The 15,125-nt window shown below is 36.2% G+C and overlaps 1 pseudogene; it reads right to left on the reverse strand.

Annotated features, from left to right (window-relative positions):
- Positions 1–2,707: 2,707 nt before the first annotated feature.
- LOC120133638 lies at positions 2,708–4,539 on the reverse strand (annotated as a pseudogene).
- Between the last annotated feature and the right edge of the window lie 10,586 nt (positions 4,540–15,125).

The following is a 15,125-nucleotide window of genomic DNA, read 5'->3' on the forward strand; positions in this document are numbered from 1 at the left end:
AATATATATATATCATATTATATATAAGCAATCCATTTGAATGCAATATATTAACATTAAGTTATCAAAAATATTGGAATCATATGTTGATATAAAATATCACGGCATAATAAAGTTTGCCACATAAGATACCCATTCTTTACGAATATTATCAATGTCATCATCCGTGTATTCTTCCTTCCCATCGCCAACTTAAGTAAAAAATATGAAATAAGTATATAATTATACTTATTTAAAGTGAAGTATATAACTATCAAAGAGTACTAACATGACCAATTTTACATATGCATTCTTTGAAGCATATGTAAAAATAAATTTTACATATTTAATTAGTAAAACTTCCCATACAAATTATATACATTATCACGGCACGAATTCACAGTTTTCAGTCTTGCTAACAAGTACTTGCATTAATTTGTTTAGAATAGCATCCTACTTCAAGTCCATATGATAGTTGTATGACTAATGTGTATGTATGATATGACAGATCTCCTTAAATGAATTCAACAATAGTCCTAGTTCACATAAAATTAGTTACTGCTCCCTGCTCGGATTAGCCATGAATTGTACTATCTATGCTGCACAAAGAATAATTGAAACCAAAGCCTATGTCTCTCCACCAAATGCATATAATGTATAGGTAAGTAGAACTGACTTTACCTTACAGCAGATGCTAGTTTAAACCCATAGTACTACAACTTTATTTTCCTACAACCCTCAGTTACAACAACTGCCCACATGGTGACTATAGTAAAAACACCTAATACAACAAGCATGTACGACCACCAACTCCCATCACTACCTGTGGATGCAAGAAACCAATAATGATGCACACTGAAAAAAAATGCAGAATACGCATATAGTTGATGTTCACATCTACAGAAAACCAAGGTCGTTGCAGTTGAGCAAATAATCACTAAAGGACTAGTGTACATATACAATTTTCACATCACTTTCCTCACCTTACTATGACCCACATACTGAATTAATTTCATTGAAATAGCTACAAAATGTACTCTTTACAATGAAATCAAATTTTGGTACCACAACTTCAAGCTGCCTACCTAGTTAAACTTAATTTGTTAGTTAATAACCGCTTAGGATATTTTTACTTATTTCTAATAAAAATTTTGCATGGAAAACAGAAATCATGAAATCATTTTTTTACTTTTAAAACGTGATAGTTTTTGAACTAAAAAGTTATAATTCTGACAAAAGCTCCACCCAACTTAAGAAGACAACCTTAGTTAGCACATATGGCATACATGAGAGTTGAGTCAATATCTCGTACATCTTATCTATGTATCCAGTTAATATTCAAACACATATAATTAGAGACAAACCTTGACCTAAAACACACAAGCAGTGAATTAAGAAGGCCACAATACTCAAAACATCATAGTAATGTGCATCTTCATCACTTTCAAAATGTAAGAAAACAGGATCTTTAAAAAGCACACCAATTTTATATGAACTTTCCTTGACTTTGGACAAGGTGAAAGGCTGAAACTTTTAATGAAATTCTATAATCTTGGATAAAAGCATATTTCCCGTCTCAAGGTGAATATATGAGAAGAATATCACTATTTCCTATTATTTCCTTCAATCCAACATAAGGTCTTTGCACATCTAATAAACTCTTTTGCTTAAAGCTCTATTTCCAGAGTTTTCCTCATTATAGATTCTATAGAAAATAATCACTAGCTTTATATTTATTCGGTCAGTTACTCAGTTGTTCTTATTAAATTAAAAACTTGTCTGTAACAATTGAAATAAATAAGGAGTAAATGTTATAAGAATGATACCAAATTCGGATTCTGATATCGTATCACTGATCCATGTCATAGTCATTGCACCACAAACCAAAAGTAAAGCAGTCACCATCACATGCTTAACCCTGCAAAAACCATAAGAATTTAGTTTACAAATAAAAGCTCAAATATAAGACATAAATGGAAAAAATGAATAGAGAACATATGAAAATTATGTTTAAGTTTTATTCCAGGAAAAGGTTGAATATGTGTCATATCTTGCCAGTTTCTTGTGAGAAGCAAAATCATAAGAAATTGTTGCTTTCATGTTTATATTACTAAAGTACCTGTAACTGGCTGCATAACTTGATTAAGGAAGAGAATAACAAGCAACTATAATAGCTTCTAGTATTGCAAAGCCAAGTGAAATCCACCATCTGTAATGAAAGAATAATAGCATGATTTGTAAATGTCCAAGTAACATTTTCAAGAATTATACATGTAGGAAGGACTTATCTCACTGCTTGAGAGAAAAAATAGACACATATATAACTCTTAATCTTCTCGTGACCATCCAATCCCTCATTCTGCAACTTCACTAAGGATGTAACAATATGACAGAGTACCTATTTTCAATCAATTCATGATTCAATGGAGTATCTTTCCCTTGGCAAGAAAAGGTATACACATCTTATTTCTTTATTTTTTTAATATAAGTTAACAAATATGTCTACAAAGATCCTAAACATTGGTTGCTAGGACTAAACGAACAAGAAAAGTTTATAACCACTCCTACATACACTACAAAAGACCAACACCACAAAATATGAAGTGATTCATAGTCCCGTACATTTATCCAATAACAAGGTAGTAATTTTATTCCAGCTAAAAGAAAGCAACAAAAATATATTGATAATCAAATGAAAAAACAAACCCAGGATTATATAGGCTGACATTTAGATCTCCGGTATGTGTTGCTTCAAACAAAGCTCGAGAACATGGTTCAATAGCTTAGTACCTGCATAAATTCAAGATTTAAGCAAAAATTTCAGACAAACCGAAAAACCAATGATACATGGTTTTTAACAAACTATGGCTCTTACTAAGAATCAATGGCAATGTAATTTCAGCAAAAGCATGTTTTAGGCAATTAGCTAAGCATAAAATTGATTATGATTTCATGATACTTAAGCATCCCGAGTAACAACAAGAATGCTCAGATGCTTAGAACAATTTAAAGGTCCATATGTATGAACTCACCAATTCATAGCCCACGATATGGTGCTAAAACACCCAATGTCATGATGAACACATAGATGGCCCCACCTTCACTGTAATATGCTGAGTTAGCAAGCAAACATGTGATTGTTAGAATAACATGCTAACTTTTGAATTATACATGTCACTTTCCAACTTAATCTCTCATCAGGCCCCAACTCGTGTAATATGCTATATGAGTGTGTCCATGTGTAACCATCCACAATTTGTTTCAAGCCATCAAAAACAATAACATTTATTATTTCTAACCATAAATGCACCATACTAGTAATTGATGCCAAATGCTGAAGGCATTGTGACAAAAGACATCTCAAACATGATATGCCCATTGCTAAGATCATAGAATTAGATGAGGCTAGTCACTCAAAACTTCAATCGAGTTTATTTCTTTGAGCATGACCTAAGGATTAAGGAGAAAAAACAAATATGTAATTACCAAGGCAGAAGAAAGTTATAGGATAAATACTCTCCAAAAACTAACAGGTTTTGAAATTCCTACAGTTTCAATGTTATAGACAATCAAATCTCAATAAGTGCCCTCCAATACAGGGTAGCAAATTTCAGAATTAGGAAATCTTTAGCTAGGGATTTTATGACTTGAAAATTCTGCAGAAAAAAATTACTTATTGCTACTACCTATAGCTTAAAAGTTTAAAAGAAATGCAAGATAGGGATGGATCAAATAACGTTTCATAATAAGCAGAAGATCATGGCAGAATCAACAAGTGCACCAAATACAATCAGTAGCATATGAGTGCAAGGCAGTACAAGCACAACAATAGAACTAAAGAGTGTTTTTGAGGCATAAACTGAACAATATCTAGCCATTTCTTAGTTTCAATAAACCCCCAAAAAATTGACAATTGAAAAATAATTAAATGTGTTAGTTATTAAATGCCTTCGAACATAATCAATAGAACAATGTAATCTAAAGTGGAACTATTTAATCCAACAAATAAATTACTTTTGCCAATGATCAAATGGTAGCACACTGAATTGACAACTTACAATACCTTATTTGTATTAAAGGCCACTCGTAGTATATCATCAAAACTTAATGTACATCAAACTACAAAAGACCAACAATTAACCAATGCAAAGAACAAAAAACAAGAGAAATGAAGGCATAAATCAAGACCAACAGATTAAATTCCTTAATTTACTAAAGAACGTTGATAAATTTTCCATTAGATGAAATATACAGAAGAACGACAAAGAAAACCCCAAGATTTAAAAAGAAATAATTGCGAAGAAAAAAACCCAAACAAGAATCGAACACAACAACAGGAGAATAACATGTTTTCTAAAAAAATAACGAAAACCCAGAAAAGATTGGGGGGAGGAAAGGAGGCAAACCAAGTTTTGTGAATTCACCAGAAGCCAGAGCATCAGCGTAGTACTTTTCGTTATAATGAACGGGGAAGATAGCACTGTTGAGCTTCTTTAACAGCATCACATTCTTGCCCCTCACACCATCGAGTGATATTGCTACTTCTCGACCAACCACCATTATTATTAACTCTCTAATAAAAACAAAAGATTTGGGGAAGGAGATATAACAATGGCGTGGTGAGGGGATTGTACGGGCAGAGATAGATTTTTTGTGTGTAAAGACAGAGGAAACGTAGGCTTTGAAATTTTACAGTGGGAAAGCATGCGTACTTGATGAAAATTATGGGGGAAATTAAAAGATAACTTTTAGAGATGACACACAATGAAAAGTGTACTCCGTGTGTTTGCTAAATTTTTTGGATTATGAGTATTAAATATGACACACATTATTGTAAGTCATAAATCGTTCAGATTTTAAGAAACATGATATTTTTTTATGACACACATTTTTAGCAAGTCATAAATCGTTCAAATCTTCCATAGCTGCTTCTAAATCTAATGAGGTGGTCTCAAACACATAACCACCTGAGTTGAATGTATGGTAAAGAGGTGGGAATACCATGGGTTCCCATTGAACGTCATTTCCAGTTAACCTGGCTATCCTTCTTTCCCGTTTCTTCTAGATTTCCTTCATCTTTTCTTGGTAGCTGGGCTGAAAACCGAGCCCAAACTAATCTAGTTTCGAAATAGAAAGGGCTGGATTAATCCTTTCTTGTAACAGCTTCCCAAACCCCCTTTCGGTCTTGGCACCTCTTCCCAAAGTCTGTATGATCTTTATTCTGGTACACTTGGAAAGTCAGGGTTTAGGAATCATTCTTCCTTCTGCCAGGAATGTGGCATTCAAAAACTCCAAGGAATGGAATGAGCATTCTACCGCTTTCTCATCTACTTTGATGTATGGCTCCGTGGTTACACTTGACATGATATCTTCCTCATTATTGATGTTCACTATGGCCCTGTCAATAACAAATTTAACTTTTTAATGCAGTGTAGATGGTATTGTACCTACTTGATGAATCCACGGCCTTCCCGAAAGACAGTTATAGGTTGGCATGATATCCATCACTAGAAACTCGACATCATAGGTGACAGGTTTGATGGTCAATGGCACCTCAATCTTACCAATAACATTTCTATTGGTCCCATCAAATACTCAGACCACGTTCTAAAAAGTTCTCATATGTGAGGTATCTACTGGTAGTCTTTTCAATATGACTAAAGGCATCACGTTCAAGGCCGAGTTGTTATCGATCAACACACTTGGTAGGGCATGCCCCTTGCAATATGTAGTGATGTGCAATGCCTTTGTTCGGCCTCTTCCTCCAGATGGAATCTCATCATCCGAAAATGAGATGAGATTATCAGCTTGAATATTGTTCACCAGTCGATCCATCTTATTGACTGGTATGTTTTGTGGCACGAACATTTGATTTAGGACTTTCAACAGTGCCTCCCGATATACCTCTGAGTTTAACAATAGCGCCAACATTAAGGTGCGAGTTGGCAAGTTGTGGAGTTGTTCTGCAACACTGTACTCACTATGCTTCAGGAATTTGAAGAATTCTTTAGCTTCTTCCTCCTTTATAGGTTCGTTTATAGCCAACACATCTTCTTTGAACGACTCAAGTGGTCTCTGCCCCACTTTGCTATCACATCATTTGGAAGAACTCACTTAGCATTCGTACTTCCATGGAACTTGTCTACTGTCCTTGTATTGAAAAGGCCGAGGTACTGTGATCACCACTTTGGCTGGTGTTGTTGTCGTTATCTTTGCTTTAGGGGTAATTATCAAAGGACTACCCCTGCCGAATCTTTTGTCTGATGATTCTCCGGTAGCACAAACGTCTGCTTCTGGGGAATCCTGAATTTCTTCATAAAATTTCAGCTCTTTCTGGTCCATCATGAGCTGGACTAACAATCTGAATTCTGGGCACTCTTGCACTTCATGCCCTTCTTCGTTGTGGTAACAACAATGGTTATCGTCTTCATTCCTTACTGCACCTGACTAGGGTGCAAGAAGCCCCGCCTTTACCATTTGGCTCCATACCCAAGCTAGAGGAGCTTTAACCTTAGAAACACTAGTTTTGATTCTACTACCGTTCTCGGTGGTGACTGTATTGATTACAGTCTCTAGATGATTCTAGGCGACGTTCGGTGTTCTGGAGTTGAAATGGATCCAATTCTTATTCCGCATTCGTTGTACAAGCCTCTTGAATGTGAGACAATTTTCGATTGAATGCCCCTGCACACCGCCATGATATTCGCATTGAGCTTTCTCGTCAATCCATCTCGGGTAAAGGGGCTTGATTGGATTCATAGGGTAAGGTGACACCACGTGAGTGTTGAAGAACTGTTGGTACAACTCTTTGTATGTCATGGGAATGGGATCGAATTGCTCCCTTTCCCTTTCATTCCTTGGTTCTCTCTGAGTTTGGCTAGAAGTATCAGATGATACAACTGCAGTGGTTTTTGAACTTGAGATAGTAACACCTTTATTAGTGTTGTAGGTGTTGATATTGTTGATCTCTTGGTCCTTGTTCTTCATGGGAAGCTTTTTACTGGAATCTCCTCCCTCAATTTTCCCTTGTTTTATGGCTAGCTTGATCATCTCACCAGCTATAACTAGATCTGAGAAACTTCCCGATGTGATTACCACCAGGTGCCCGAAGTAAGGTGTATTCAGGGTCTATACAAATAGCTTCCTAGTTTCCTTTTCATTCAAAGGTGGATGAACTTGCACATCTAAATCACTCCATCGTTGTGCGTGTTGTCAGAAACTTTCGTTATGCTTTTTCTCCAGGCTTGGTGGCATAACTCGGTCTGGTCTCATATCGTTAATATATTTGTATTGCTCCAAGAAAGACTTGGCTAAGTCTTTCCATGTCTTGATATGAGTTCGGCTGAGCTGGTTGCACCACCGGATAGCTGAACCGGATAGGCTCTCCTGGAAGCAGTGGATTAGGAGTTGGTCATTTCCCATATACCCTGTCATTTTTCGACAGAACATATTGATGTGGGTTGAGGGGCAACTATTCTCGTCAAACTTTTCGAACTTTGGGACTTTGAATTTTGGTGGAAGCACTAAATCGGGAACCAGGCTCAGCTATATGGCATCCATTCCATAATAATCACGGTCTCCTTTGACCATCTTCATCTGGTCTTCCAGCATTCTGATCTTTTTTTTCATCTTCTTTGCCTTATACTTATCGTCAAAATCCGGGATAGGGTAGTCATCTGGATGATTGTCAAGGTTGGTTGCAGAAGCTTGTATATTTGCACCAGATATGGCTTTTCTCTTGATAGCATATGAGTCCCCTTGTAGTCTGGGTAAGATCCCGGGTGAGACAACCACTTGTGGGGTTGGTGGTATAGTGACCCTTTTAGATGAACCTAACCCTAGTATACTGGCTTGTTGTAAACCAAACAGTTTAGCCACGATTTGCTCAACCAGGGACTCCTGACTTTTCGTGATGGAATCCAAGGTACTCTGACTGTTCTTGGCCATTTTGTCTTCCAGTTCTTTCTGTAATTTTTCCATGTTCTCCTCGATTTTCTTAATTCTGGCCTCCATTTGTCTCTTTTTTGTTCGAGTGTTGTGTGGATGGTGCGTGTCTTAAGTTTGTGGTGGTAAGCTTGGTGTTTGCTCTGTCTCTTTCTGAGACATGTTATATTAGTTAATACGAATGTAAAAACATAGAAAATATAAAAAATAAATAAGAAATATAAAATGCAAAACATGCAATGCATGATGTTTATAATTTAGAGGCATTAATCCAGAAAAGTTTCCATTATTATAAATAATCCTTATTTAGACAAAAATGTTTTATCTTTTAAGAGACATAAAAACAATCAAAGGTACATCCGGACTAAATCCTCTAGACCCTGAACATCTTCTAGTAGGTTGTCAAGTCTTATGCCTTCATCTGTCACTGGTTGAATGCCTTTTCGAACCACTCCAGCTTCTCTTGCTAGGCTGTGTAGATGACGGGCTGCCTTCTGTAATTGATCTAGCTTCTCTAGCCTTCTCCATTTGCTGTACTTTCTCCCAATAGAAACGCCACTGTAAACATCCGTCAAAGGGCACTATCTGAAGCTCGCTCGCTTGCTTCTTGAACCCATCTATAATAGCTTCTAACTCAGCTATTGTCTTGCCATCTCTCTCATGTTGTTTCTCTAGATCAGCCACCCGGATTCTCAAGCATTGGTTCTGATGTTGACTATCTGCTAAGCGCCTCTGAGCAGTCTTCAGCTGTTCCTTCCAAGCTCTCTCATCAATCCCCTCGAACTTCCTTTTCAGGCTGTGAGCTTCATCTTTCCAGTATTCAGAGGTCATTTTTAACTTGGATTTATCCATGACTTTATCTTGATACCCATTTCTCAAGCCTTCGAGCTCGAAACAGACTTTCTTCTGTTCTTTCTCCAGTTTGTCTGCTCGATCTTTATGAGTGTCGGCATCTAGTTTCCACTGATAGTGTTCAGCTTCAAGTTCCCTTATCCTATGCTTCAGTTCATTATTCACAGCTTCAAATATGCATTTTCTATCTCAAGTTCGGAAGGGACAGACCTGAGATGTTCCTCTATGGTCCGGGTGTCTTCATAGTCTGGCACCGGGATGTTGTCATTTTTTCTCAATCTTTTCCACTCCAAATAATTCGGAGTAAGCATGTCTTTAGCAGCTACGACATTCATCCGGAATACCTTCTTCCATGATTCAACTACCTATTTGATCATCTTTTTGTAGTTTTCTCACTATAAGAAAATATACCTTTAATGACACACGAACGATGACAAACCCTAATTTATGACTTGTAAAACATGTGTGTCATAAAATAAATGTCATGTTTTTTAAAATCTGAACGATTTATGACTTACAATAATGTGTGTCATATTTAATAGTCATAATCCATAAAATTTACAAAAACACATAGTATACTTTTTAATTGTGTGTCATCTTTAGGAGTCATATTCTAATTTCCCCTATTATTTTCATCCTTTCCCGCTTCTTCACCCGCCTAATTTTTTCCACTCCTTTCATTATCTCCTTTTCTCTCCTGCTTTTCATCCCGATTCTCTTCTTCTTGTTAGGCCCGAGTTTGAATCCCCAGCCTCTGCCACCCATTTCCACCTCCGATGAACTCGATGATCTCCATCTCTTCCACCGCGCCACCGTCTCTCTTCCGCCTCATCCCACCTCTCCTCCTCCTCCCATAAAATCTCTTTCCTTTTCTTGACCAATATTGACCTCCATTTTCGTCTGGTGTTTCCGGTTATTTCTAAGTCTCACTCTTTTTTCAAATCTGATTATTTTTTGCATTGATTTATGTTTGTAATGCATCTATTCTTTTAATGTCAGTTGAAGTTTATTTTTTTTCTAATCATTAGACTGGAATTTGGAGATTTGACTGTTTGGGTTTCATGTAGAGTTCTGAGATATCTAAGCTCGAGGCGTGATGGCTTCTATGACGTATTCTCCAGCTGCATTTACTGGAACTTCAGCTTCTGATATTCTTTAAAGCTCCAGTAATGGTGTGAGCGGCACCCCTCTTGAAACCCTAGGGACGCCACGATTTGATGTGTCAAAAAGGGGTGTAACTGTAGTTGCAAAGCTGAGGAAAGTTAAGCATGAATATTTGTGGCCTGCAGATCTGGATCCAAATATGAAAGGAAGAGTCCTAAGTCATCTTTCTCATTTCAATCATTTGAAAGAAAAGTAAAAGCCTGTTACTTTGGATTTAGAGAATCCCCTTGTAAATTTTGAGAAGAAGATGATTGATGAAATTCCTTATTTTTAGTGACTTTTGGTTTTTCTGATCATAACAAGCCCGTGGTTGCTTCAAATTTTGTGTTTGTTTCATATGCATGTGAGGAGGATGGAAAATGAAACTGGATTTGACTTCAGCGATCAGATTATATTATTGGAGAATAAATATCAACAGGTACAATTATTTTGTTTGAGATAATCTGAGAGTACTTTAGTTGTTTCCATGAAGTAATATAATTTCTAGTTATACATTTATATGTTCCTCTGAGTGGATACATATTCAACCTATTAATAAGAGTGAAGTTGAGTATGGAATATGTTTTCATGTGCTCAATTTAATTATACCAAAACTGAAAATTAGGTCAGGAAGTTATATTTAATATTGGCTGATAAAATGTTTCCGATGTTGTATTTTCTATGTCATTTATTTGTTATTTAGAATTTTATTATAGTACTTGATTTTATTTTTGGATTCATTCTCTTATTGTAGAGGATTATCAATAGTAGAACATTTATATGCTTGCATGAAATTTTGTGGTGTTAAACTCAAAAATCTATGATTCTTCTTTAAGTCTGATGTAAGCTTGATACCTTAATAAGGGATGAGCTTAATTCAATGTTTCAGAAAAGGCTTGCACACCATTTAGTGTAGATGTGCTGTCAAAGATATTGATGTTTCACTATGTTTGTGATTTCTGGTTAACTTTTATAATCCTTTCTGTTATTTATTTCAGGCCCTGAAGGACTTATACACACATTTAACCCCTATACAACATGTGAACATTTCCCGACACCCTAACAGACTTACATTCCTTGATCATGTATTTAGCATTACTGATAAGGTTTGGTGGTTGCATGACCTTTAACTCAGATATTAAATTCTGCATATTTTCGTCAACATTATCTTTAACACCCATTATGTGGAGGGTGAAGAATTGTTCTAATAAATGTTTTATATATTCTCCTGTGTCTAATTTGTGGAACTTCATGGAGATCGATCGGGGTATGACGATCCAACTATTGTTACTGGTATAGGAACCATAGATGGTAGGCGATACATGTTTATTGGTCAGCAAAAGGGTAGAAACACTTTTATCTTCATATTCATCGTAACTTTGGAATGCCAACTCCCCATGAGTAAGTATATGAAACTTGCATGTTGAATTTCACCTTTCAAAGAGAGAATCTATCACTCTTAACTGATATTTAGGAAATGCTTATAGTTACAAGAAGGCTTTGCGCATGATGTATTATGCAGATCATCATGGTTTTCCTATAGTTACTTTTATTGACACTCTTGGGGCGTATGCTGAACTTAAATCTGAGGAGCTGGGTCAAGTATGAGGACTATTGTATTATGAAGCATACCAGGTCTACTTTTAATGTTAGCACAACTGATTTTTATGCGTTACATTCATGTAGGGTGAAGATATTGCCCACAATTCGGGGAAGGTGGCTCTGGCGGTGCCTTGGCCATTGGTTGTGCTAATAAATTGTTGATGTTGGAAAATGCAGTCTTTTATGTTGCCAGGTATTGAGATGTCGTTTAAGCCTATACAACCTGCCTTTTTGATCCCACACAATATATGATATTGCAATTGGTTAAAACCTTATTTTTCCTTGTTGTAACTGGTAAGATTGTATATTACTCCTTGTACATGTTGATCTTTTTTAGATGACATTTCTAATTGTGCTGATATTTCATTTCTTTCCTATTTCTTTAAATGGTATAGTCCAGAAGCCTGTGCTGCAATTTTGTGGAAGACTGCTAAAGCTTCTCCACAGGTTTGAAATAAATTATTGGTTTTAGGCTTATTTTTTAGTAATTTTCATTTTCTTATTAGTATTTAAGGTTTTCAATTGTAGCTCTTGTCAAAATGACATTTGAAATGTAAGTGCTATTCTTTTTCTAAAATAGCTGATATTATTTGTCAATTACTGCTTAGCTACAGTATCGATGTTCTCTTTCCTAAACAAATGTTCTCGGTGTTGTAGATATGCAACATGTGTAATACCTATAAGTGCCTTCTTTGCATCAAGTCTTTAGTAAGTATTTAACTGTGGTATGACTGGAATTTGTGTTCGGTGTGTGGTGTAGTGTTTTCCTTATTATGGTGTGGTTTGTGTCGTTTAATGAGTTTTTTCTGTTTTGTTGCATCAAGTTGCCTTCTCTGCATAATGAAGTTTCTTAATTTAAACATGATCATAATTGTTGAATTACTGCCATTTGTATTGCTCTATGTTTTCATATCTTAATGCCTTGCCCAGAAATATTGGTTCTGACAACACTAATTTGTTTTTCTTATACTTTTAATGAAAATTAAATTTTAAATGCATTTAAGTTGTTGAGTTGCCAAAGGTTTATGCTATAGGCTGCAATTTGCTTATACGATATTGAGCTTATTATGTACTGGTTATGCAAAATTTTGACATCTTTGTTTTATTTTGCTTATCTTTTGTTGATATTGTTTTTGCATATTCTAAGCATCCTCATTTTTTTTGTCAATACATGTTTGGCAACACTGCATGTAACCCCCTAGACCCGACCTATGTGTTTCGACTAAGTCTAGTGGATCACATACATGATTCTTAAAGACATTTTCTGAAACCGTTATCCAATCAATGTAAAACCACATTATTCATGACATGAAATTATAATAAATTATACTATTAAAACTCAACTCTTAAATATAAAAACCAATCAGTAATAAATTAATTTAAAACATATCTTAACAATCAAAACCACGATAAACTGAATAGTTTTAGCAAAAGTATCATAATTATAAAATCCAATACTTTAAAATAGATCCATGTTACCAGAATAAAGTCAACTTGCAAGTTTAAAATATTACAATCAGATATACTTCAAGAGATATGTTGATCCTCCAAGTGCTCGAACCGAGGTATCTAACCAACAGTATCTGAAAGGGGAAAAAAATATTTTCGAAAGGTGAGCTAGGCTCAGTGTATCCCAACATTACCATAAAATCAAAATAGGTACATTAAACAAATTATAGTCCAGTAAATCTCACAAATTCGTAAAAGAGTTTAACTTTTGAAAATCATAGTTTAAACCCTTTTCTGGTACACCATCAGTAGTTCCCAAAATTATTTTCCATATAACTTACTTTATGCACATAGAAAAAAGAAAGCCGACTTAAGGATAGGCCATGAAGCTTGTATCCTTAAGCCCAAGTCAATAAGTCCATATAGCTTACCCTAAGCACACAGCAAAGGAAAGCCGACCTAATGAAACATCTTGGGGCCCTCAAGAGTCACATTAGGCCCGTTTATTAACTTGATCAGATCTATACAATTGTAGTTCAATCATCCCAAAATCAATATCCATATACCAGTCATCAAAGTCCATAAATTATCAACAATAAATCGGTGTACCAACAATAATAAACCATAGATTTCAATGTACCATATTTCAAAACATATAAAACCATTATGTAGTAAACAGGAACACACCTCGATAATGGGTTCAGATAGTAGATCTACTGATTGCTGGTTTCACCACGCTCTGTTATAGTTTTTGAACGGGTGAATACTGGTATACGTGGTTTAACTGATCTAGAAGAGTTGAGTCGAGCTGTCGAACGATCTGGAGAGTCTCTTGTACCTTCAAACAATAATAATTAATCAACCCCAAATCTTATTTAATTATTCAAAGCAAAAATTCTTAAGTATATAAGCATTATTCGGGGTTTACTATCATTTTGGGGTATTTCGAGTCTGAATTTGGCCAAACGGATTGCGGAATCGGAATCAGGACGTCGAAAAACATAAAGTATGAATTTTCAAAAATTCAGATTCTTGGTCAAAGTCAAAGTCAACCACTTTGACATTCAATTTGGAGACCTTCAGGTTCGAATTTGACGAAACGGACTTCGGAAACGGATTCGGGACGTCGAAAACTATCAGAATAGGTATACTCGGAAAAGATTTACGGTCGTTTAAGGGTCGGTCAAAGCCATTTTAAGTTTTGGTCAAAGGAAGTCAACGGTCAACGGTCAACGGTCAACGGTCACGGTCAACGGTCAACGGTCGGGTCGGGTCGGGTCGGTCGGGTCGGGTCAGACCGGTCAAACCGGTTCAGACCGATCAAACCAGTTCGAACCGGTCAGAACCGGTTAAAAACCGGTCAAACCGGTTTCCAGCCCTCCACTCTCCCTGTGGCGGCGCGTGCGGCGCGTGAGGCCTCCTCCAGGGGTCTAAAAATTACGGAAAAATTTCTAAAAATTATTTTAAGCGATTTCGAGATACTTACAAAGATCGGTTCAAATTTTTGAACGGCGGAGAGCTCGATTTCAACTCGGCCGAATCTTTGACTACTCCACCTCCTCATGCGCCGCCGTCGATGGCGAACAAGGTTGACACCGACAGACCCGAAATGACACAAGGAACACGATGGTGCAGGAGGTGTCGAAAACTGATCAACGATCGAAGATGAATTTAAGATTTTCCCGGCGGTGGTGCTAAAAAAACGTCGATACATTAACTCAGAATTCACGGCGTTTGGCAGCGTTTCACTAAAATTGGTTTATTGGGCTTTGTTCACGAGTCGAAGATGAACACGATGGTGGTTTCAATTTGACGATTGGATGTCGAACGGCGTCGGGATCAGACTTGCAAGAAGGGTGCGAGAGGAGGAATTTTGTTTACAAAAGTTTCTGATTCTAAAATCAGAAACGCAGTGAATGTATAAAACCACATATCCTACCGACACTCTTTGGCTAAATTTAGGGCTTAGTCCCTGAATTTCCTTTAACTTCTAAAATGGCCTAAAATTTTGAAAACTTCCGATTAAATCCTCAAATTTTGCCAAATTACTTAATTAATAATTTTTTTTCCAAATTTTATTCCGGGTTGTTACAATTCTCCCCCTCTACAAGCAATTTCGTCCTCGAAATTTACCTTATGAGAATAGTTGACGAAAC

This window comes from Hibiscus syriacus, unplaced genomic scaffold, assembly GCF_006381635.1.
Source record: "Hibiscus syriacus cultivar Baekdansim isolate YM2019G1 unplaced genomic scaffold, ASM638163v2 tig00110584_pilon, whole genome shotgun sequence".
Classification (NCBI taxonomy): domain Eukaryota; kingdom Viridiplantae; phylum Streptophyta; class Magnoliopsida; order Malvales; family Malvaceae; genus Hibiscus; species Hibiscus syriacus.